Source organism: Lichenostomus cassidix, chromosome 1 (genome assembly GCF_008360975.1).
Source record: "Lichenostomus cassidix isolate B80296 chromosome 1, HeHo_3.0, whole genome shotgun sequence".
NCBI lineage: Eukaryota > Metazoa > Chordata > Aves > Passeriformes > Meliphagidae > Lichenostomus > Lichenostomus cassidix.
In genome coordinates this window covers 26,610,844-26,636,700 of record NC_139479.1, presented here as the reverse complement: position 1 = coordinate 26,636,700, position 25,857 = coordinate 26,610,844, and the positions used below count along the sequence as shown (strand labels likewise).

At 44.5% G+C, this 25,857-nt stretch overlaps 1 protein-coding gene across 1 annotated transcript in view; it reads left to right on the top strand.

Moving 5' to 3' along the window:
* The first annotated feature begins 5,422 nt into the window (after positions 1–5,422).
* The window catches only part of LOC146444379 (LIM and senescent cell antigen-like-containing domain protein 1), a 69,159-nt gene continuing 48,724 nt past the window's right edge, over positions 5,423–25,857 (top strand). Inside the window, exon 1 of the mRNA XM_085053910.1 lies at positions 5,423–5,445. The gene's annotated coding sequence lies outside the window, so the exon portion shown is untranslated. The remainder of the gene's footprint in view (positions 5,446–25,857) is intronic.

Sequence of the window (25,857 nt, the reverse complement as noted above, 5' to 3'; positions counted from 1 at the left end):
TCAGCACGTGTTTCTAATTGCACTCAACTTTGAAATGGCCATCATTACCTCTTCCCTAATAGCTTGTGATAATTTTTTTTAATCTGCATAGTTGTCCTAGTGCAAAGATCCATGCTCAGTGGATGAAGAGGTGCTGGGTTTGATTTAAGCAAGAGTTTGGTGTTCTTGCCAACCCTTTTTCTTAGACCATGCTTATTACACAAATATGTGGTCAGAGAGATCATAGGCTGTGAAAAGAAGACATAATAAATGGTTATAGGAGTCAAAAAAGAGAACCTGATACTTCCAGTCAACTTCTAACAGCTTTTACATAAATGTAAATATGCTATGGGGAAGGGAAATAATAATAATTTGACTACTTTTTAAACTGGATTTGATTAAAATTTGCCATATGGTTGTGAAAGGATGAGAAAGAGCATCTTAGATTCTGGAGCTTCCTTCCTTTCCTACCTCTCCTGTATTTCTCACTCTCATCCCAAGGGCTCTGGCTGGATTGAATAGTGAAGACTGAGAATAGTAAAATAAGTATGGGAATGCACACAGTTACTGCTCCAACAATTCAACATGCCTTGGTATTAGCAAATCATTTATTATTTGCTGTCAGTTGAATGCCTGAAGGCTACTTAAGAATTCAAGGGAAATGTAAGCTGTGTAAAAAACTGTGCTCTTTCAGGCATGGGCACAGTCCCAGTCCTCCCACAATAGCCTCTGAAAGTGTTTTAAATTGATAGACATTGGATAGCAGCTGTATATGAGTGTAGAATTTAAGTGGCATTTATTGTTCCATTGCCTGAAAATCGAAGCTTGTTCTGAGAACACTCAGACTGTTTCCAGAGGGGAGGTACGTATTAGCTCTTGGCTCTCTTGCCCTTCGCAGCATGCAGAGGATCTCAAAAAATAAAAAAGCATAGAAACCATTACAGAGCTCCAGAAAAAAAGCTTTTACCCAAATACAGTTTTACTGTTGTTACTCCCCTTTGTGGAGTTAAGTTGCTGATGCTCAGCATTGCTCTTGCCAAGGGAGAAGGTCAATCATGTCATTTTGGCTTTTGCATCCAAATATTTGTACAGGCTAGTTAATGTTCCTCTTACGTCTAGTCATAGCATTTACTTAAACCTACAGCTGCAGCAGTCCAGATGAAGTTGCCAGCCTTTGCAGGGGGACAGATGGGTGGTCCCTCTGCTCCAGAGGCAGAGGGCTACAGCCTTAGGAGCGGTGGGGAGAAAAGCAGATGGTGGTGATAAAAACTTGAAACAGCTCCTGCTGTTGATGTGGCAGCTCTCTGTCCCTGCCCTGACTACCCACCAGCCTTTCTCTTGGAAACTGGTTAAACCAGTTGTTTGCAGAGCGGTGGGGGATAGTGGATATCTTGCAGGAAGAGAATTTTCAGAGAACAAAGAAAAGCTAAGGATAGATTTTGTAACATTCTGGGAAAGATGGGAATTGCAGTGATAAAAAGCTTGAAACAGAAAATGACACACTTTTACTAAAAATGTGAGAGTAATACCATAGCCTCCAAGAGTCATTATTTCTTAAAATACTTGTTTTGTGGTGCTGCAATCAACTTTTTTCTTTAGCCTTTACAGTGTCTGTCCAAGTACTGATCTTGTCATGAGGCAGAAATTCATCCTGCTAAATAGGGAATTTTATTGATCAATTTTGCAGAGGTTTGAGATTGATCAATAAAAGTTATATCCTTGGTTTTGCAGTCTTCTTCCCTTTTCCAAGAAACAGTGATGCCAAATATATTATGTGTGTCTAAAATGCACGAAACAGAAGTCTGATTCCTTTTATATGGATGTCAGAATGATCACTAAAATAAGTCTTTTAGTATTCTGAGCTAACTACATATTGTTTTATTTATAGCAAAGCTTTTTAGAGATATCAAATAGTGATCAAAACGTATTTATTCAATTGATTCGTGGAATTATTAATGTTGAGCAAAAATGGGAATCCTAAATAATTTTTTTACCTGTTAATTCATTAACAGCTTTGCTAAGAATATTTAGCTGGACAATCTGTGTTCAAAAATTATTCCTACTTATATGGTCAAAGTTTCCTTCACTGTTGGTTAACCTTGGCTTTGGTTAACGTTGGCTTTGGAGGCGTGACATGAAGAACACTGGCACAGTTTACAATTTAAATCCATTGATTATATTAAGGTAAACAACCATGGGACTGTCCTGCTAACAGGCATGCAGAGTCAGAATAGGCTTGGATTGGATAGTAAAAAGAGGTGGTGAGGCACAGGAACAGGTTGCCCAGAGAAGCTGTGGGTGTCCCATCCCTGGAAATGTTCAAAGCCAGGTTGGATGGGGCTTTGAGCAACCTGGTCTAGTGCAAGGCATCCCTGCCTGTGGCGGGGAGGTTGGAACTACATGATCTTTGCAGCCCAAACCATTCTATGAATCTGCCATCTGCAGCTGCATGAAGTTCTGGAAGAAAGCAGAAGCTAGAGCAAATACCACAGTTAGAAGTTACTTACTCATGTCTCTTCATACCATGGCAAAATCATGAAATACTTTTTCATTTCCAGAAAAAGAACTTGATGTAAAGATGCTGATATTTGTGATTACAGACAGGCAGTCAAATTCTTTGACCAAGCAGCTGCCTTCTCATCTGTCCCCAATAACCCTTCCTTTCTCACTTCTTCCTCAAGCCTGCAAAAATGGCCTTGTTCAGTGTCAACAAAGCTGATCATGCGCTTAGCTCTAAACAGGTAAAGGCTCTGTGCTGTCACTTAGTGACAGAATCATTTAGGTTGGAGAAGACCTCAAAGATCAGAGGGTCCAACTGTTAACCTGGCACTGTCGAGTCCATGTCACTAAAGTGCCACTGCTAGCTGCAGTACAATAAGTTTGGCATTTCAACAGTAATGGAAAATGTAAAGTGCTCTGGAAACAGAACATCAACAGCATATGCCTACTTGAAACTGTATTTTACTCTAGAAGGAAGAGATGAGTGGGGGAAAAAAGCATTAATTTTGTGATTAATATGCTGGTCTGGAGACATGGAGTCCAAATTCCCTGCTTCGCCACATGCTTCCTTTATGAATTTAATTTCAGTTTCTCTGTCTCTATTTCCTGACTTGTCTGCTGGGGATAATGGCACTTCTCCACCTGATGCCAAGTACATTAGCAGCAAAATGTTAAACTTTGTGATGGGTTTGTAAGCACAAATAAGTAGGCAAATTACCATATTTTTTTTAACTGCATAGGAAGAAAATCATCATAGCCTGCATTATACTGGAATGGAAAAAATTATCTTCTTTTGGGTCTGTGGTGTGTGTTTTGTGAATCCTATTAAATTACTTGCCTAAGTATTCTGGACTGAATTTTACAAGTTAATTAGAATGCCAGCAAGTTTGAATACTATGTAATGGACAATTAATAACAATTAAGAATTTTTATTTCTGTTGTACAGCAAGACAAAACAAAAATTTAAATCAGACCCCAAGGCACAAACTTGCTGCAAAGTGCACAGAGCCTGGGGAGGCAAACTGTGAAACCGAATTCCTGGCTTTTCTTGGTACAGCATTCCCAAAAGCTTCTAGTACTTAGGGTTTGGCATTTGTACATGTTTGGGGAAGGCTCTCCCACTCTCCATGAGAATGCCTTTGCTACTTTGAGATTATATTGCTAGCAGACTAGGCTTTAGGGATTTCCTCTTTAAAAGCACTGGAAAACTGCACACGGTGCAATTCACTTGTTAAATCTATTAATGTGCTCTCCAAAGGAAGCACCATAATGGCTGCACTTGTTGGCTGGCACTGCCTGTTAATTATTTCCAGAATTTGCTGTTTTGAAGTTTGCTGCTCTGGTAGTTGTTTGCCTGCCCAGCCACCTCCCCACTATTTCAGGCTGTACTGGTCAGAGGTGCTGCTCTTCTGCTAGGCTCAGCAGCCAGGGGCAGCCACCTTGTACAGCTCTCCAGGAGGACTAGCAATGGGAGAGACCCTGAAATCCTTGCAGACAAGCTGAGGTTAATTAAAGATATTCATGGAGCTGCTTACACATAATGGCAGACTGCCCAAAGCAGATTAGAAAAAACCCAAAAGGGTTGCATTACCTTCAGCTGGCACAGAATGAGTAAATTACTTATTTAGATGATACAAGGGAGCTTTGCTGACAGACTCATTAAAATGGGTGTCTGTTTTGGAGTTGGATTTGGTGGGTTTGGCTGTTTTGGGGGCAGGGGAGGGGTTATTAAAGGGCGTGTGATTGGTTTTTCAACATAATCACACCATTGTTGAGGTTGGCAGGCAGCTCTGGAGGTCACTTGTCCAACCTCCCTGTTCAAGCAGAACCACCGACAGCCAGATTCCTTAGGACCACGTCCAGACAGCTATGGAGTATCTTCAAGGATGGAGACTACACAGACAACCTCTGCCAGTGTTCAGTCACTCTCACAGTGAAAATTTCTTCCCTGATGTTCAGAGGGAACCTCCTATATTTCAGTTTGTTTCCCCTACCTCTGGTTCTTTCACTGGACACCACTGAAAAGATACTGGCTCTGTCCTCCTTGTACCCTCTTTCAGATATTTTTGTTAATCATCAAGATCTCTCTGAGCCTTCTCTTCCCCAAGCTGAGCAGTCCCAGCTCTCTGTCTCTCCTCATAGGAGGGGTGCTCCAGTCTCTTAGCAACATTAGTAGCCATTTGATGGACTCTTTCCAGTATGTCCATGTCTCTCTTGTACTGGAAAGCCCAAAACTGGACTCAGCCTTCAAGGTGTGGCTTGACCAATGCTGAGTAAAGGGGAAGGATCATGTCCCCCTCTTATGGCATAACATCCCTTTCCTTTTCAGCCATATTCTTTATTTTCCTCTTTGTGCAGAAATGTATTCCCTGTGATGCTAAAGTTTTGATGTGTTTGATCCCTCAACTTGGCAAGCAAAACTGAACCCGGCCAAGGAGCAAAACAACAGATAAACAAACAATAGTCTTACAGACAGTCTGATGTTTTTGTGTTTCTACAGCTGTAGCTCTCTCTAGAGCCATGCTTATGGCACAGCCATCAAATAAATTTTGTGCATCATAGTCCAAAAAATATATTTTTTTCCTGGTTCTAATGTATATCAAAGTAGATGTGCTCCATGTACATGTAGTTTGAATTATTCTTTCTGATCTGTGCTCCCTCATACCTGTCTATGATGGTTTTCACTCGCTTAACATATTCCTTGAGTTGTCTTCTTGGAGCCATATAGATACTTCCTTAATCCTGGCAGGCAAATATTTGCATTTTTCATTCCAGCACACCACTTCCTTGTTCTGATATTAAGTATGGCAATGGGTGGCGATACAGACAGCTCAATAATCCCACCTTTTCTATTACACTCCTTTCATTTGTCGATAGGTCTGCCTTTGAAACTTGCCTGGTTTGGAATGAAGTCACTTCTCTCCAAGTAAAGCAGGAGGTTTGGCCCCAGGTTTGGCAGTGTTGAAGGTAACTTTCTCTCATTTACTTTCTAAATTGCTGAGCCTGAGCAAGGTGCTGGCCTTTCCCCACGCCATTGCTTATTATTGCTGTTACATGTTTAACTAAAAATGGACTCTGGCTGCAGCAAAATTCACCTAAGCATATTTGGCGCCCCAAGGTGAGGCTTCTTGCTACAAATTATCCTGCACGACGCAACCACGTACAGGAAACAGTGAAAATACTTGGAATTGTTTTGACAGCAATTTTCTGTTCTGGAAAAAGAAAAAAAAATAGAAAAGAAAAAAAAAAAAAAAAAGAGAAAAAACCAAAACCAGCAACAGACGCTCCCGGGCACCTATTGCACGTAACTCTGCGGGGCGTTCCGGCCGCCGCATCTCCCGCAGGGCTCCCGGAGGAGGCGAACGACCCCTCTCGTGAGCCCGGAGGGAAGCACATGGGGCAGGGGGATCCCAGCTCTTGGCAGTGATTCCCGTCCCTTTCCCGGCCGGGCCGGTGGGATCCCATCTCCGGCGGTGCTTCCCCCCTTTCCCGAGCTGGCCGGTTAGATCCCATCTCCCGGCGGTTCCTCCCCGTTTCCCTTGCCGGGCCGGTTAGATCCCATCTCCCGGCGGTTCCTCCCCGTTTCCCGAGCAGGCCGGTTAGATCCCATCTCCCGGCGGTTCCTGCCCCTTTCCCGAGCAGGCCGGTTAGATCCCATCTCCCGGCGCTTTCTGCCCCTTTCCCGAGCAGGCCGGTTAGATCCCATCTCCCGGCGGTTCCTGCCCCTTTCCCGAGCTGGCCGGTTAGATCCCATCTCCCGGCGGTTCCTGCCCCTTTCCCGAGCTGGCCGGTTAGATCCCATCTCCCGGCGGTTCCTGCCCCTTTCCCGAGCTGGCCGGTTAGATCCCATCTCCCGGCGGTTCCTGCCCCTTTCCCGAGCTGGCCGGTTAGATCCCATCTCCCGGCGGTTCCTGCCCCTTTCCCGAGCTGGCCGGTTAGATCCCATCTCCCGGCGGTTCCTGCCCCTTTCCCGAGCTGGCCGGTTAGATCCCATCTCCCGGCGGTTCCTCCCCCTTTCCCGAGTTAGATCCCATAACCCGGCGCTGCCTTCCCCCCTCTCTCCGCGCGGGGGCGCAGCGGGGCAGGGCGGGGCGGGGCACGGCGCGGGCGGAGCGCGCCCCCCGGCGGCGGGCGGGTGCAGCGGGGCCGCCCAGCGCCATTACCGCGGCCGGCGAGGCTCCTCCCGCCGGCGGCCGGAGCGCTTGGCGGGAGCGGCGGAGCGGCGGCCGGCGGGATGCTGGGGGTGGCGGCGGCGGCGGGGATGAACTGTAACAGGTAGGAGAGGCGCGGGGGCCGCCCGTCCCGCCTCCCGCGGCGGGCGGCTGCCGAGGGCGGCGCTTTGTCTCGGCCGGGCCGCTGTCAGAGCTGCTGCCCGGGAAAGGCGATTTCCCGCCGCGGGGTGGGGCTGGGGTCCCGCCGAGGGCTCGGAGGGCCGCAGCCGCGCAGGGTGTCCCTGCTGCTCCCCGAGAAGTGTCCGTTCCACGGGGAAACTTCCCGCTGTCCCCGGGAGCGGCAGCGAGGGGCACTGCAGGAATCCCTTCTCTCCGCACTTCCCCCCCGGCGTTCGGCGCTGCACGGAGCACTGGGTGCGGATCGCGGATAGCACCAGAGCTGCGGCTGGCGCCTCCCGAGCGCGGTCTGATCCCAGTGCGTTCAAAGGCGCCCTGTCCGGGCGGGTGGTGCTTGTTTTAAAAGCATCAGACTAAATAACCTGGGGTGTTGATGTGGTGAGATTCGTGCTGTTTTATGCATATCTCAAAGTCCTACCGAGCAATCCCGTCTTGGGGACAGGTTAATGGGGTGGACTACGGGAAGCAAAGACTTTTCTACTCATTGCCTAGCGTTTCAAAGCCTCGCCCTGTGCAGTTGTTTCTTGGGAAGAAATGGCCCTAATTAAAGCACTTGGCAAAGTGTTGTGCTAATATGTGAAAACCTGGAGCTGAGGGAAGTAAAAAGAGTGATTCTGTTGCTGCCTTGGACTGCAGGTTCAGGACCTGTTCATTACTGGCACACAAACTTTAGCCTGACTAAAGACTACCTTATCTTTCCTGCGCCTGCCTTCTCCTGCAGGCTCCTCCAGCTCAGCACCATACCTTTGGAAAAAAGTTGTGGCAGCTGCAAAGTCGGGCTGAGTTGGGGCTATAGTGGTGGCATCCTGTGCCAGGTGAGCCAGCTTTGCTCGCGGAGTCAGTACCCTGATGCTCTGCCCAGGATCACGCCAGCCTTGACCAGCTTTTGCTTCAGCTGCAGTGCAGCCACATGCTTAGAAAAACACGCTAATGTGGGTCAGGTGTCCATATGTATTGAGGTAACTGTTTTTTCCTCAGACGTTCCAAAAGCCACTTGCTTTCAGAGTGGGTGGTGGATGCTTCCAGGCCAGGATTCTTTTTGCATTCCTGAAAGCGGCTGAGTTGTCTGTCTTTGTGCCGCCAGCGTCAGTGTGTCGCGGCTGCGCATAGCTGTGTGTCTTTCAGCCCCACACAGGTGCTTTTGCTGAGCTGCCTCTTTGGCCAGGTAAACAGGGCAATTATGTATTTGGCATCTGTTGTGCTGAAGTTGCCAGGGAGCAGGCCAGCTGCTCTGCTGGTACACGCTTCCCAGGATAGGAGCTAGGCTACACCCCTGGCACAGCGAGAAATTTTGGGACAAAGTCAGACTGGAGCCCACGCTTGCAGAAACTTGCAGAGATGAAGTAGCAGGGAGCTTACCTGCAGCTGCATGTGCTGGCCAGCACATCCAGGGAAACATTGGTGGCAGCAGAGCCATCCAGGGTACAGCTGCTGGCTCAAGTATCCTTTCACAGCAGCAGGAGCAATCATGCTGCTTCCTGACCAAGCAAATCCTCTCGTGGCTGAGATTCAGCCTGGAGTCCTGCCACTGCTGGTGTGCCCTGAATGAGAACTGTTTGCCCAGTGCAGGCTGGACATGGGGCCCCTTGCCTAAACTGGCTTCCTCTGTTCTTCTCACCATTTTTTGGGGTGAATTGTTGTGTGGAGGACAAGGGGCTGTGCTGTGGTTAAGGAGGTGAAGGTGTTATGCAGTTCATTGTCACAGAAGCTTGGCTCGAGGGAGCAGAGGGAGGTGCTGGCCAGGACAGGCAGGGCTGCTCATCTGACAGGGTGGCACCGTGGTGAGAGACTGTGGAGTCAGCTCCTTCAGAAGAGCTGTTTCCATGCCTTGAGGCTGAGGGGATTTTCTGAAGACAATTCCAGTCCACTGAAATCAAAACAAACGGGTAAGGCTCTTGAAAGACACATTTTGATTTTGTAAAATACAAGGAGGAAAAATTAAAAATTGGTGTGTTATCTTGATTCTGTGGGTTAAAAAAAACCCACTAAAAATGTGAGTATTTCATTCAAGCCTACTTTTTAACAAAATGTAAAGTGATCTCAAAGGCCTCCACAAGCTGAAATTCCTAAGGGATTTTGTATCTTGACTTTTTGGTCTGATTCAGAGGGTTTTGGTAATCTGAGTTTTGGTGAAGAAAACAAGGGCAAGAATGAATTGAGGTCTCACTCCAGATTTGGTACACAGAAAAGCAGCAGACATGTGGTCAGCAGGTATGCGCAAGGAAATACACTTCTTTTCAAACTTTTTTTTCCTCTTTGTTTTATTGAGGCTTTTTGAACTTCAGTCACTCCTGTGGCTTTTGTTTTGCAACTAGAGGAACTTGCAGGCTGGCGCTGTCACTTGAACACTCATTACTGAGGCACAGCCTTCTCGCTCAGCATCACGCTGGGAGACCAGACTGCCCTGGAAGAGGGGGATTTGGGTAAGGAGGGATGGGCAGTGGGGTCGATGCTGGGTAGTGGTGGGTCATTCAGGATTGTTTGGTGTGCTGCCTGGGGGCTGATAGGTCGTCGTGGCAATGTCTGCTTGCTTTATAAATGTCCTCTGAGTTTTGTGGGCAGCTTTTCCAGCTGGTTGTGCTGAACTCATCTTGATGTGTTATCGTTGGAATAAGTTTCATATGCGGTTCAGAGAAAAGTATTAGCTTCTCAGTTCAGAACCATTATTGTCTTAAGCTTTTGTAGTTTCCTAGAACAAACTGAGTTTTTCTTTGTAGCAAGAAATATAGGCCAGCATGCAGCAAAATACTGGACAAAGCCGGCTTCTCTTTTTTCAAAGCATAACTACATTTGAAAAACTAGCATAGACTCATTGGATTCACAGTTCTTATTCACAGTTTTGTTGACTGTGAAGCTGAAAAACAGGGGTATTTCATGGTGTTACTGGCCTTGATAGGGGACTCTAAATAAATGTGACGCAGCAGTTCGCTCTCAGTTGTAGTGCACAGGTCTTTTCTTAGAACTGGCTCCATACAGTTACTGTAGGGGAACCATTAATGGTCCACATGTACAAAGGGTAGTTTGCACAGTTAACAAATTCTTTCTCAAGTTGCAGTAAAATATTTATTATTGGAGCACTTAAGGCAGGCTTTTCAGCTCCTGCAGTTGTGGCTTCTTGCTGTGTGTTAGGTTACACATCCTGATTTGTGCTTTGTTCTCCTCCAAAGCCCGGTTCAAAAGTTTTCACTCTGTAGCATAATGCAGTCTCTTATTACTTTTCAGTATAGGGAGGCTTTAATTATTAGCTGTGCTAAAAGCAGCTTGATAGTCGGTGGGGAAATTACTCATGTCAGGTCTTTCCATGATGGCAAGTGCTGATGACAAGAAAAAGGAAACTGACAGTCACGTTTTCATAGCCAAAGCCTTCCCTTGCTAAGCTATGCGTAGTGTGAAACAAGCAGCCATGTACGTGGTCTGCTGTCCTCGTGGTGTTAGGATGTGTCACAGTGCACGTCACCCTTAACAGCCTGTGCAGAAGTGCTGCTGTCGGGGCGGAAAGGGTGAAAGGTCCTAATTCAGTCTGACAATTAGGGAAGACACAGCAGGGGATAGTGCCCTGGGGTTAATACTTTCCTTCATTAGGACTCTCCTTTGCAATTACTTCAGCATTTCCCTGGTGTGTAAGTCTTTATTAAAATGCTGACTTCTGTTTTTTAAGGAGATAGAAGGGGGAGGGAAAAAGAGTCAAGATACTGTAATTTCCTTGGCTGGTTTTGTGTACCATAGTAACTGTTTATGTCAAAGAGTTTGCTGAATTTCTCTCAGCATCTGGAGACTGTCAGCGATGTTCGGGGGGCCAGAAGCTGATGGTGTGGCCAGTGACAAACTATAGGCAAAGTGGTTCTCTTCTGCAGCCTGAAACCACATTCCTGTGCCAAAATGGCGTAGTCTGGAGCACCCTAGCGTGCATGAAAAACAGCATTACAACATGACTGGCACTCAGGAGGAGGTTTTATGCTCTGTATTTCTCACATTGATTGCTTTTCTGTATATATTAAAAAAGTAGTACTTGAATTCCAGCTCTGATGATCCTTCTTTTCATCACTTTTTGATTTATTTAAAAAACCTCACCAGCTCCTTGTGTAGAATTCAATAAGAAAGCGAGTCCTTAGTCATGTGGCACATTTAGGGTTGTTTCAAACACTGCTTGCATTAAATAGTTTGAAGAACTGAGAATCCACCGGTGGATGCACTGTTGTCTGAGTAAAACCTAAACTGGTGTGAGCAGTAGAGTTAAACCCAGGGGGGTTTATTGCTCACATCATGGGTGGGGGATTGATGTGGATCATCTGGGGAGCTAAGGCATTGTAATGACTTTATGAACATTTCCTGGGTGGCCATAGGAGCATGGGGTAGCTGCTGTGCTCAAAATTGAAAGGGTTTTCTGTATTAATATATTGTTTTATTGTAGCTGGGGGCACTGGGAAAGACCACAGCAAAGCAATGCAGTAACGCCAGCACATGCTTGGGAGGCAACAACATGGCAAAGTGGCTTCAGTCCAGACCCCACACTGATGTGCAGCAGCTGTGGGATTGATGTGGGGAGGGGGAACTGCGCAGAGGATTAGTTTCAAATCCACCCTGGGAGGGGAAAAAGGGACCTCAATACTTTGCAAGGACTCTCTGGGGGCCTGGCTATCCCCACCGGGGCTGGGCTCTGCCTGGCAGGGGCAAGGAATTGGCTGTCAGCCTCCCGCCTTGCAGAGCCTTGCATCCCTCAGTCCTCCTTCAGAGCCTCCTGGCACACTCCACCTCTGGTTTGGGAATGAAAAGTACAGCTTGGCAGGCGGGGGGGCAGGGGGTGTCGCCGGCACTGCCGGGGGAAAGCGGCCCCTGCGGATCCGGGGCTGAATTGGCACAGCAGCCTCTGCTTGCAAAACCCTCTGCTTCTCGTGAGGAAATGCTTGCGAACAGGCACGTATTGCTGAGCTTTGCATATGACCACCGTGCTCTTCTGAACCGTGTTGGTAGCAGGACAGACTTGGGTTTCACGGCAGAGAGACCAACATTTGTGCTGTGTTAAGTAACTTATTTTTGCCAGGGTCTGCTGTAAGTGGGCTGAGATTCACTTGGCAGCGGCCGTCTCCCAGACCCAGCTCTGGCCAGTGTTGGGATTCAGGACAGACCATCTGTGGGCCATGCCAGGGCAGTTGCTCTTCCCACAGGCAGTGATGATTACAGAGACATTTTAATTAAGCATGTGGTTATGCTACAGCAGCCTGGGGTGACCCACACATTCCCGTCCCCCGACATTTCTCATGCCAGCACCAGGGATCTGAGCCAGCTGAAATCCTATGGTGAGGGAGGTTGGTGGATACATAGATTTAAAACTGAGTTTGTCTCAATCTAGATAGATTCCTTGATCTTGTGACTGGCAGTGATGTTGAGGGGAAGGAACTTGGGAAAGGTGGCAAATCCCATTTTGGCAGAAGCGTGGATTTGTGTGTGGGTCATGTAGCCATGGCCCAAAGAGCAGAGAAGTGGGGTTCTGTGACAAGGTGCTGGGGATTTAAATACAGAGAGAGCAGCGTTTGGTGGTGGTCTGGGTTGGGTCTAGGGGTTGCTTATGACTGCCTTGAGTGCTGTGTCAGGATTGGGAGTCTATGCTGTGTTGCACTGGAAGAGGGATCACCTGCCTGCAGGGTGTTGCAGAAGGATTGTCTGGGCAATTTTGCTTTTTGTTGTGGAAAGTGCACTTGAGTATGTTCTCTCTTCAGCTTGCTGTCCCCTCCTACTGGCCTGCCTGAAGGGAAACCACCCTAACAGTGGTTTTGTCATAGTTCTCACTGAATTGGTTTGTAGAAATTCATCTTCAGAGGATTCAGAGGAAGGAAATTGCGTGTCCTGCCCCTGTGACGCGTGGATTATGGTTAGAAGGGGCACAGAGAATAGTGACACATCTGCTGCCTGTTTAAATCTACCTGATGTTTGTTGGTATGACAAGACTTCATGATGTAAATATGCCCATGGGCTTTCTTCACCCATTGCTTCCAGGTCCCAGAGGAACTGGATGGCATTTATACCCACTTGTACTGTCAGGAAAAAAAAATGGAGCAAGATATGCTGTGAGGTCTTGCAGGCTGAGTCCCACCATGCAGAGACAGAGCTGTGGGACAGTCGCAGCACACGTGGCTGCTGGCTTGTTCTCAGCACTGTGCATGGAGACAAGGCAGGCTGTGGGAGAGGGGGCTTGCTGGGAGGTGTCGGTGAGCTTCACTGGAACTGAAAGAAGGGCAGGCGCTTCTCTAATGAGACATTTCTGTAGTACTTTAAACAACCCAGAAAGCATTTTTTTCTCCTGTGTTTCCTTTTGTGAGTATGTACAGTTGCAAGAGAGAGGCAATATTCTTATTATATGAAAAAGGATTTGAAGAAGAGCATTTTAAAGCTGCTGCTGTTAAGAAAAAGCTGACTTTTGAAATCTTTGTTCCTTCATTCACTTTTTTTTTTTTGTTAGCCAGTCTCAGGAAATGAGAACATTCTTTTGGCTTTCCGTGCCTGAGTCACATCTTTTATATATATCTATCTATATATAAAAATACATTAAAACATCTGGAGATGTTTGTTTCAGAGAGGTACTTGTTTTGTATTAGAGTGTCTGAGCTTTAAATGTTTATACACAGTTGGATGTTTCCAGAATTTCCCATGCTTCTCTGGTTACAAGGACATGTATATTGCTGTCAGAAGAGCCAAGGGAAATGTGTTGGTAACCTAGGGAATATACAAGTAAGTAAAAGTAAAGTCTTTCAAGAAAGTGAAAATTTGCTATTTTTTCCCAAAAAATTAAACTGTCAAAGCAGTTGTTTAACTTGAGTTGCATTCAAACATGTAGTTGTTTAATGTTTGCTAAGTATGTATGTTAGTAAAAAAAAGGCCTGAGGAGGAAAATCAGAAAATACCAGTAGCTTCTCCCTTGTTCTTTTTTCTTTAAAAAAAAAAGAGAAAAGAAATTTAAAAGCTTATTACACCCATCTCTGCTGTTGAGTGGGCTGACACTCACTGGGCTTTAGCAGTGCTCTGAGTGCACGGTGGGGTCTCCCTGCCTCCCTCTGTCCTCCCACCGGGGTCACACGGAGATCGTGAGACCGCTCTGAAAGGAAAAACAAAAATCCATTGAGTTTAACCAAAGGCCAAATATTTAACTTTGGCGGGGGAGGTGGTGGGGTTTAGGAGAAAAAGTAAAATTTCCACCGTTGATTGTTTAACGTGGCTGCACTGAAAATGATGGGAGGCCAGGGATGGTGGATGCCAGTGGTGTCCTGTGCAGGGAGGGATGCAGGGATGGTAGTGGGGCATGAGGATTCCCCCAAAGGGCTCCATCTGCTGTGACTACACAACCTCCAGGTGTTCACAGCAGCTTCTCCTCCCACAGCTTCCACTGAAATGCCCTCGAGTTTATGGCTTGGATACAAAACCGCTCACTGATCAAATACTTTGATTGCATCCTGGCCTTCCTGTTAGTTTCTTTGATCTTTTCTCGTCAGTGGATTATAGCGGACTTTCAAAAGTCTTGTTTGTTGAAATAGTTGGACAAATATGGTCCTCAGGGTAGGTGTTACTTGGAAAAGTACTTATCTCCCGGAAAAAAGTCTACCTCCTTTTGCCCCTTCGGTGGGCTCATTTGCTATTGTGCATCAAAGAAGTGTGATTTCTGTAATTATATTGGATAATAGCAGCTTATTGTTAATTGTTTGAAATAATCTAAAGGCCAGTGGGTCTTATTCTTTTGGCTGATTTCCTACTCATTCAGACACTGAAGAACTGTTTCAGGTTCACATTAAAAAAATACAAGAAACTCACAGAGGCAGGATGGTCTTCGGGGGAAACTGAAGGGCTTGCAGCCCTGGGATGAATCCCTCTCTGTTGAATTCTCTCACAGTTACAATTTCTCTTTTCAGAGTGAAAAGGCTGCCCTGCTTCATGGGCATCCTGCTCATGTGATGTCCCCTCTGGAATGGCTTCATACAGCCCCACTTAATGCCATGTTGGAAGCTGGATGTCTTCAGGCACTGGCACAGAGCCGCCTGGTCACCAGGCTGTGTTTAGCTTTGGGTGGTGGAGGGATGAGTTGTGCCATAGCTTTGCAGGCAGATGAAGTGAGGGAGGAAGGCTGGAATATTGCTGGTGGCCATGCATGGTGTATGCCTAAAGGTCAGTTTTCAAACTTTGAGACTGAAAGCCACATTTTCCTTATTGTCACATTCAGGATAGGAATTATCAAACTGACCTCTCCAGCAGGGCCTGGAGAGAATCTGCGGGTTTTCATGGGTGGTGGGGTGTTTGATATGCCAAGGTTCTCAAGGAAAGGTAGGATGCTCCTTGGTGTCAGCTCGTACCCGAGGCAAATCTCACCCTGCAGCTGCTGCCCTTCAGACCCATCTGACTGAGTTGAAGATGTCCCTGCCCAAGGGACATCTCTTGCAACCCAAACCGTTCTGTGATCCGCTCCACAGCCTACATTAAAATCTGCTGCTGCTAGACCAGACCTTCATTTTGAAAAGTACAGAGAAAATGAAGTATTATTTTCAGTGTCATGTATTAAGGCTGCTTCATTTTGATGTGAGTGAAGCTCTTTGTGCTTGTGATTGCTGATGTACTGCAAGGGGAAAATAATTTGGACTTCTTATGTCAAATTGCATCTGAGTCACAAATGTGAAAATCAATATTTTTATCATTACCATGCAGAGATAGGCAAACAGTACAGTTAAGAGGATCCTTGACATCACCCTTGGGAGAATTACTAGCACATGATAAAATGGCAAAGGATCCAGGAACAGTAACATTGCATACTGCTAAGTTTTCGTGAGAAATCTTTCTGCTCACCTTGGGCTATTTATTAATTTATGAATAGCTTTGTCAGCTTGTACTTGAAAGAGACATTAAAGAAGTTTAATACCATTGCGTGATACTGATGTCTTTTCAGGCTAGTTTCAGCTGGGACAGATTCCCAAAAAAGGCAGAATTACAAAATGAGTATTTTGTGTCATCCAAGGTAAAAGTGGTTTAATAATTTTTACCTGATGGGAATTATAATGTTGAGTGGCTTGATTTCCATAATGGATTTTCTGTTAAGTCCAATAGCACACAATTAAAAATGTGCAGCAGTGTTACTTCCACTCACAAAAACAAGCATGAGAGTTCACAGAAGGGATGAGGTGGGGCAGATGCTGGGATCTCAGTCACTGTGTGCCCAGAGCAGCTGTAGCCATCACAGCCATCACTGTGGTGGTTGAGGTGGTGGTAACGGGGCGTGGGAGGTCTTGTGTGGGAAAAAGGGCTCTGTTCTCCAGCAGGAGGAACTGCACCACTGAAAGTTGTATTCTGGTGTTCAATGTGTAGGCATGAAGGGTGTTGATGGTACAAATGTCAAGCAGAGGATCTTTCTCTTACATGTTGAGTAATGCTCCTTCCTTAGTTTGCATTGCCAGCTATTTACTAGTTGGCCCTGCCACAGTGGAAGTGGAATATAGAGAAAAGCTGCTGAGTCCAGATTTTCTATTCTATCATCAATCCCTTTTCATGAAAGCGTATGCAAAATGAGCAAGGTCTTAGTTCCAAGTCTAAGGTTATCCATCAAACTTGAAAAAATAATATATTCACTCTCTGTGTTCATGGTTTAAATAGAAATGTTCTTGGAGCTGGTCTTGGGGATGCAAGGAGGGAATTATACCTGAATGAATTGTAAGTAAATCCACAGTTAAAAAAAAAAAAGCTTTTCTTCATATCACAGAGATCTCATGTTATAAAGGTCATGTTGATTTAAAATTTAATAAGGCAAAAGCATTGGTGCTGCCAATGTCCAATATTTCACATTTTGGTTCTGACTTGGTGCTTGAGTGGAAATGTTTCAAGGGCATTAATAGAATTGCATTTACTGAAAGCTTTTTCCTATGCTTTTCTCGCTATGATATTAAGAGGAATCAGGGAGGATAAGGAGATCATATTTGTTTCAAGTATTCTTATCTTAAAATGAACATTAAATATGTTTAAAAAGGACATCCTTGCTTTTCAGAAATTGGTAGTGAAATGTATCTAAGTAAAATAATCAAATTAATTTGCTTAGTCTGAAGACAATACAGTCCTGCTCATACAGAGCCCTTAAATTAAATTCCAGAGTTCAGTCAGGTCAAGTTACAAGTTTAAATTGTAATTTCCTTGAAGCTGAGAACTCAAGTGCATGGAGCTGGCATGACACATGTCCTCAGTTAGCAGGACCTGGGTTCACCCCCACTGTTTGTGGATTACACAAGGTTAAGTGCGTCTGTGTTCTGTATTCTCTTTATAAGCTTTTTTTGTAACATACATCTATCTGGCACATGAAATATTTAAACTAACCACATAGGTAAGAACAGTGGCAGGAGAAAATACAGTTTTGGGTTTTTTTTAATGATTCTGCCATAAATTTTTCCTTAACTCTGTTCATTGTGTACAAGCAGGTGTTGCAACAGGATGTTGTCTCCAAATTACTATTAGCCTTTGCCTAGTCAGGCATATAAACAAAGACAGGATGCCCATTCTGAAGTCTTTCTTCCAAAGCAAGAAATGCACCAACAGGAATTAAGATTTTAAAACCTCAGCGGATGATGGTGCAGCACTAAAAGCACTGTGGCAAGGGGTGCTTTGGTTCTGCGTCACCTCCACAAATGGTCATTTGACATTTTGCTGCTGGATACTGGGAAGTTGAGACTGCCCCACGTTAGGATGCTGTGTACCAGAGAAGCTGATGGTGTGGCATGGCACAGCACAGCCAGGGGAAGAGTCCCAAATGGCTGCTCGATGAGTAATGAAGGTTACAGACCCTCCTGCCATCTCTATCCTCATGGGCTTCATGCACTGACATGCAAAGTTTGCTCTGTATAAGTAACAAGGGAGTTGAGGGAAGCAAGTGGCAGCCTCTGGGATCATCCAAACACAAGGCAGTGGTTGGCAGCCTGCATAGTAATGTGGATGTGGAAGGCCTCTTCACCACCTCACCAGGTGGTAATTCTGCCTCACCTATCTTTTCTCAACACCAGAACAGTTTTTTTCTTACGTACCTTATCATTTTTTATTACCTTATCGTGGCATACTAGGATGTTTGATTTCCTAATAGCTAAGGTGTATCCTGTTTCTTTGCTTCTGTAAATAATGCATTTTCTGTGCTAGCAAATGTGTGCTTTTACAGAGGACACAAGTCTTCAGTGCTTCATCAACCCACATTGCAGCAGTGGCCTTCTCTTCATCACAGAGGCATAATGCTGTGCTGTGACCAGTTGCACTCATAACTTATGTATGGGGGGAAAAGAGAGGAAACTGCTGAAGTAAGGAATTGTTTGCTTGTCTGGTAGTTACGAAGAGCCAAACTGAGCTCAGTTCTAACTAGCTGGCCACTGTTTGCTTCCCTAGAGCTCTCTGCATTGTCACCATCTACGTGACCCTTTACTCACAGTCCAATTCCTTTCAAATCTGCAGGAGTGTGTCATTAACTGTAACAGAAATAGATTGGTGGAGCTTTGTGACAATTCCTGAAGACTGTATGCATATAAATGGAGAATTCTGCACCAGTTTGATTATCTTCTGCATGTTGTTAGGAGCGAAGAAACCATATGTTTGCTCTCTCACTATCGAATGCTTCTGATAACATGCAAATTCTAGAGATTAGTGTGTTAAACAGAATTAAGGCAGTTAAGACAGCAAGTCTTTCCCAATACTCCTCAAAGCAAATTGAAATTCCACTGCCCTCTTTAATGGGGCTTGATTTAGTCTTAAGGGTCTGTAAGTGGAACATCAATGGCCAAATAAGACAAAATACCTGCTAGTACTTGGAAACTAGTTCTGTCAGCTTTGAAACCTTACTTCTTTGAGACATAGACTGTTTTGAGTTAGCTTTGTCTGGATGGTATGGTAAGGTCAGCCTCATAAGAGTAGGATATTTTCCTAATCTCTGATTTCTCATATTTAAAGAAAAGCATCCGGTTGTTAGACAGATGGGCCCAGCATGCCTGGCCACTGTCACATCCCTGTGTTTTTAGATAAATGCCTTCAGCTGAAGTTGTCATACATTGGGCTTTATGTCTAGCAATTGTATATACTTTATGTCTGGTTTTTATAAATAGTAACTAAGGCTGTTTCAGCTTTTTTTTCATACAAAAGGTCTGAATTTAATTAAAAAATGATTGTAGTATATATATATATATATATATATATATATATATATATATGAGACCCTGCAGAGTTATTTACAGTATTTTTCAACAGATCTCTGCAATACTTTTTTTTTGCTGTAATTGGGTTTGTATAGTTTGGCAAATGGCCATGCAAATGTAAATGTGTGAAAGAAAACAAAAGCTGGAAAAGCAAGGAGAGTCACTGTCACCACAGGTCTGCTTGCTCAGAGGGTCGGAGCCCAAATGACAGTTTGGTTTCAGTCTTATGCAGTGGACTGTTAAGAGGTTGTGTATTAACCCAGTGTACTTCTAACTGGTGTCATTTAATTTACATTTTTAGCCTAGTAGCCACTTGGCTGATGACCTGCATGTTGTTCTGAGGTGCAGACGAAGTGGTTACAGATGGGTAAACAAGAAGGAGGTTCCTGTTCACGGGAGCTTTTGTGAGTCCTCAGTCACACCTCTCTGGGGTGTGAGTTTTACAGCGAGTTGTCTTCATGAAAGGGACCCGAGCTCAGGGTTGGCAGTGGAGTTACTGCTGCAAGGAGGTAGGGTTTGGAGTGGGGTTGGTGTCCATGGAACTGTGGGATTTGGGGCTCCTGGTGACCTGCCTAGGAGCCAGGCAGAGGTGAGGTCCTGGGCACGCGTGGATCTGAAATGGGTGGTGTTCTGCAGTGGTTAAACTTTGACAAAGTGAGAATGCCCTTTCAAGAAAGCAAGAGCAGGGGAGAAGTGATGTGCCTTGTAACAGTGGTTAGTGAATGATACACAGGAATAGAAGGGGAGCAGGGGTGTTGGCATTTATACATCAGTTTGGTCAAGAGGGTTTTAATAACTTACAGCATATCCCACAAGCATGGGGTTCTGAATCACCTGTGGCTAGGCAGTTCAGTACTGAAGAGGTTAAAGAAGGAAGGTGAAAATAACACTTACAATATCTAACTCACGGTGGTTTCTAAGGTGGTTTCTAAGTATTTATATTGCTTGCTCAATGTTTCTTGCCATATTTAGCGTTATATCAGTACTTTTCAATGACATCAGGAACAGCACATTGGGATTTAATTGTAAAAACAGGATTTCTGTTAATTTGGTGTCATCCCCCTCTTCCTCATGAACTAGATCTGATTTTGGACAACTGTAATGATTTATCCATTAAGTTGCTGAAATAACAGTCTCTGTGAGTGTTGTAGTGTGTTTGCATTCCTAATTAATTTATGCTGGTGATTTCTGCTGAGTGTTGAGCATTCGGTTTGGCTGCTCAGAGCTACCTATTATTATCTCCTATATAAACTCTTGTGGAAAAGCCAGTTTCTGAAGTGGATAATTGAGAGGAAATGTTAGAACAGATTTGCTGCCCTGGCAGCAACAGTATCAAGTAAATATGATATTAAACAGGTGATTGGACTACCTTTCCTTTCACACTGCAGCCTTCCCATTGTAGCATCCCAAAAGTTGAGGGGGTGGGAGAGGGAGTGCTTTAATTACAATGATTGCTAAAAGCCAGTAAAACAAGGAGGATAACTCTGCTGCAATAGGATTTTTAGAAGTGGCTAGCATTTTCAGGTAAGTTTTATCCCAGTTAACAGTACTGGGTTTTAATTTAGGCTATAAGGAACTCTGATTCCTATCACACTTTCTGAAAGATAAAAAACGTTGGTGATTTTCAGGGACACATTGATATGTTTAAGTGCAGCTTGGGGCTGAGCTTACACTTGTGTATGATGCCACTTGGTGGGACTAAGATGGTCAGACACAGGCACAAAGGATGTCTGTGTTTAATTAGGGCAGAGCACACAGCGTAGAATTTATGGCCAGCTGTTGGAAGACTAAAAGAAACTTCATGGTGGTAGGTTTTATAGCAAGACAGATCACTAGGTCACCTGCCATAGTTGTTTTTTTTTAAATATCAGGTCAGGATAGGAGAGTTTCTACGGGATTGGTACTTGGCCTCATGCTGCTGCAGCACGTTTAATCCCGCCCAAGAGGCTGTGAAATGGGCTGGGCGTAAACTGTGTCTCTGAACTGTGATTTCAAGGAGATGGCTGCTTTCTGGAGGTCACAGAGTAAGCCAGGAATGGTGTACAGGTGGTGGTGTTGTTTGTTTGGTAAAAAGAAAGCTTAAAAGCAAACACACACTACCAGCAAACCGGCAAACAAAACAAAAGAAGCCTTTGCTTTCCCACATGTGTTGCTCTTAAGAACATCAGCAATGAGTTGCTCTTGATTCCATCTCCTACCTTACAGTGGGAAAACAGCCCCTGTTGTTCCTTAGTGGTGTCTGGTTTACAAATCCTTTGTTTTTATACTGTCAGTTACAGGTTGAGCAGACCGATAATTCTGTGTTTGGGAAGGTTCCTTTGAGCAGTCTAAGCATGCATCAATGATTGGCCTGAAGATAAAGCAACCTTCTCCCTGAGTAGAGGCTGTTGCTCTGATCCCAAAAGCCAGATGTTCTCCTCCAGCTCCTCTTTGGAAGGTGATGGCAGCATAGCACAGTCCCCCCAGTAACATTCATCCCTCCCTTTGGGTAGGTGTGTGCTGTTTGGCGTGGCTGGCCTGTCTTAATTCCTTAAAAGTTAATAAAACCATGCATTTCTATTGCACTCTGTACACATGCAAATAACATATTTATTAAGATCTCCAAAGCTGAAAGGAATTCAATGGAAAATCATGTGGCTGTTCTGACCACAAGGAAACTTTATCTTCATTTCTCTTCCCTTTTGCCTCTTCCAATATATGGTTGCTGTTCCATGGTTCCTGGCAATGGTGATTAAAGCTGAGGGCTGATTTAATTTAATTTTTAAATTTATTTTTAATATCTTTTGACATTTATAGGCTGAAAATCATGGACATAGAAAAAAACAGAATTTAAAAGAATTTTGGGCCACTTTGAGCATTTTTTTGAGAAAATCTGATTTAATTTCAAGTTTTAGATACAGGATAGTTCAGGATTATTTAAATCTGGATAATTAAAAAGCTGTTTTTCTGTAATGAACCCAGGAATGGAAGGCACTGGGTTACAGGTCCTATTTTGGGAACCACTGAGCATCTGAAGCTATTCTCATACATGTCAGCGGAAGTTCAGAAACATTTCCCCAACCATTTTTTTGAAGGTTCTTCCCTTAGTCTCACTTTCATTTCATATAATACGGGTGTATATCATCTTCTCTGGCTTTATTACTGTCTTGAATCCATTTACTGGAATTCCTGTGCTTCCTTTACAAGCATCTACTGCTAACCACTAATAAATCTAGAACATATTGGGACTTGGTGGGATGTTGGACTTTCCAGGATGAAACTTCATTATTTCTCATAATGGGCTGTGGCTGGTAATTGCCTTCCCCTCCCTCCCACCATCCATCATCTGAAGTCCTCTCTTACTGCGTCAGCCTTTTCTACCCAAACTGTCTCTGCCTATTGCTGCCTTGTCTCCACTTCCTGCAATGGACAGAAGACTCCCTGCAAATCCCATCTGAACTGCTTAGTACCCAATGACTACAAGAAGTTTAAAGTAACTTGAAATGGCTCAGAAGAGCAGCCAGAGGCCCAGCCTGAAAGATAAGATTTGAAAGGAGCCCAACATCACATCTTACACTGAATTCTAGTTTTCACCCTTTTTTTTTTTTTTGTGGTTTCTCTTTTTGTTTCATTTTAAGCAGTTAGGATGGGTAGTGTCTTTTCACATTTCTGTAACTGCCCTTTATATTTTGAAGCTCTCACATAATCAAAAATTAGTAATAAACGTGTCCCTTAAATCATGGAATCGCAGAATTGATAGAGTTTGAAGGGACCTCTGGAGATCATGTCATCCAACACCCCTGCCAAGGCAAGGTCAGCAAGAGCAGGTGACACAGAACACAGCCAGGTGAGTTTGAATGTCTCCAGAGAGGAAGATTCCATAACCTCCTTCGGCAGTCTGTTCCAGTGCTCTGCCACTCTCAATGTAAAGATGTTTTTCCTCACATTGAAGTGAAACTTCTTGCATTTTAAACCTCCAGTTGTCACAGACACCAGCATTAAGTAGGTGGCTGCTTTGGCCACAGTCTGGCCAACTGTCTCTTCCTGGGTTTCATGTTCACAGTCATGGGGGAATTAAATATGACAAAACACCTCTGCTTTTCTCCCAGTTGTCCCTGCTCACATTTCACAGTATGGTAGCAATAGGGTGGTATCCAGGGTGAGGCAGGGAGCAGGGCACATGGGAGATGCTGTGGGGATGCAAGGAGCTGGACTCCTATGTCTGAGTGCCTGGCTGGTGAGCATGATTGTCTTGGGCTGGTTTGGTTTGGTTTTTTTTAAATAAAAACTTCATCTGCATTTTTTTCCCCTGAAACTGAGGGGACCCAAATTGTTTTTCCATGTGTGGATGCAGATGAAAATGCTTTTCTTCCTCTTTTTCCTTCTGTCAAGAGAACTAGTGGATTTTTTTTGAGTAACATTCAAAGAGGTTTTTTTTTCCCCTCAGGCTTATTCTTTACGTTGGACTGATGCCTTGTTTTTCAGTAGCAGATGAGAGCTACCAAAAAAGAGGTCTGATAGACAAAGTGACTTCGTAAAATTTAATTTGGTATTCTCTTCATGCATCAATATTAATATTTGTATGCTACCAGCATTACCATGATTGAAAAATGATAATAAAATAAAGATGGTTTAGGGTGGCACTTTTTTGCTGTCCTGTATGAATTCTGTTATGGGCTGTGTTCAAAATAGCTTGGCACCCTTGCAGATCTGTATTACTTAGAAAGTAGGAAAGTCAATTTTGCAAGTAACTTCTTTCTTTTGGAATGTCTACTCCACAGAATTTGCTTTTACTTTTTGTCAGACACAACATCTGGGGATTTCCATTTCTTCTGCTAAGTTTTATGCTCAGATTAGGGTGGTGAGGGTTATTCTGAAAGATGTGCATCAGGCTTTTTTGAGCTGTATGGCAGCACTATTTTCAAATTAGTTCATAAGTTTTGACTGTCTGTGGAAGTTCCAGTTTAAAGCACATGTCTGTCTAGGACTTATATTTTCCTTACCTATTTCTGTCATTGATATAAGCATATGAGAATTAATTAAGGAAAGAATGAGCATATAATTATAATACTAGTTATGGTACTGCTCTTCTAAATTTGCCCTATTTTCCACACAAATAAAAATGACCTGTATCTTACCTCACGCCTGATGTTGATCTTTTTACTTATTTATATGCTGAATATTTGATGTGCTTCATTACTTGATGACTTTCTATTTTTTTAGCAATTAGAAGTAAATAGAAATTGAAATGGGAATGCCTCTTGTCAGAGGAAGCGCAAATGACGTGCCAAAAACCCACTGCAATTTAGTATTAACTTCAGACCTCTGTTTTTAACTGCCTGTTAAGGGTAAACCATGATAGTAATTCTTTATCTGAACACAATCGTTTATACGCATAACGCAGTTGTGACCCATATTTAAATTGCCTTTAGGATCTCTGTGAATGCTCCTTCTTCACATTCTTTCATGAAGGGTGTGTGTCTACAGACGCCTTAAAAATTACTTTTAAGGGAAAAAAATTCTTGACAAATACCACACACTCTTGCTCCCAAGAAGCCTTGTGTTGTTTTTCTTTTGGTTATGTTTCTTTCTGTTTTCTTTTTCCTTCAAGAGACTGATGGTACTTGAAAGTTGCCCTGGAGTATTTGATCCTGCTATTGGCATAAGAACCTATACTGTGGGACAATACCAGTGAGCAGATGACAGTTGCTGTAACCAGCTCTTCAACGCCTGCAGTTTCCTTGTGTGAAGTTGGAATTATATGAACGTAATTTATGAAAAAATGTACATGTATTGGGAATACAATCTTAAAATTTTTTTACCGGTAGAAGTACGCAATCAAAATAATTTGGAGACCACAGCTCTAGCAGATGGAAAATCAGTTTTCTTTTTTTCCCCTTATTTGCCACCAGATTATGGCCCTGCTAAATTCAGCCTTCTGCAAATTCAGCCTCCTCACAGCTTTCAGCACTGTGTAATGAGATGAATCCCCCAGGTAATTTGGCTGAATACACCACCACCTCTCCAACAGAAGACATAAATGCAGGGGTCTGGCTGAAAGGGAAGCCTGCTTGCAGCCTGCCTCTCCAGTGCAATTAATTGAAATGCATCCACGTGATCCCTTTCCTTTGATTTGAATGAGAGCTGGCTGGTTTCCCAGTGCAGGCTAAAGAGCCGTTTTCTTCTCCTAAAGTGAAATGCCTGTTTCTGATGCTCCACTTACCGAGGGCGGTTAAGGGAAGGAAAGGGGAAGGGGCACAGCCAGCCAAGTGAGGTGACTGAGGCCAAGGGGGAGCGAGTGTAGTGCCAAAATTGGCAGGGCTGGCAGGGTGCAGCAAATGTGGAGGTGAAGGTGATTCAAGCCGTGCTCCCACTGATCCACCCCACTGTGCCTCCGGGCCTGGATTCCTTCCGTCCTGCCACTCCTTTTCTCTTAGAGAAATGCTTCCCTGCCCTCTCCAAAAATGAAAATGAAGGAGCCTGCCAAGGTGCTTTGGAGGATGACCTCTGGTGGGCTGCAGGAGTGTGATCTTGCCCCCCATAACAGATGAACAATCTCCAGGCAAACCCGCAGTGTCAGCCCACATGGGGTTATGAACGTGCATTTGTGCTAATGGCCAGCCCAATGGCACCCAACTGGGTCACTGGTGCAAGGGAAGTGATTCCCCCCTCTTTGGACTGTCTAGTGTAAAAAACTCAAGGAAAGGAGTAGGAAAAGGAGTGGCACAGGCAGACAGATGGACATCTCCCCGTCTAGCTGTGTCCCCAGCCAGCGCTTTCAGAGCCAGCTCTTAAGTGCCAGAGACCCTCAGCCCAGCAAACAGGCTGCAAATCCAGAGCTGAGGTGGGACTATGCTGCTAATGAG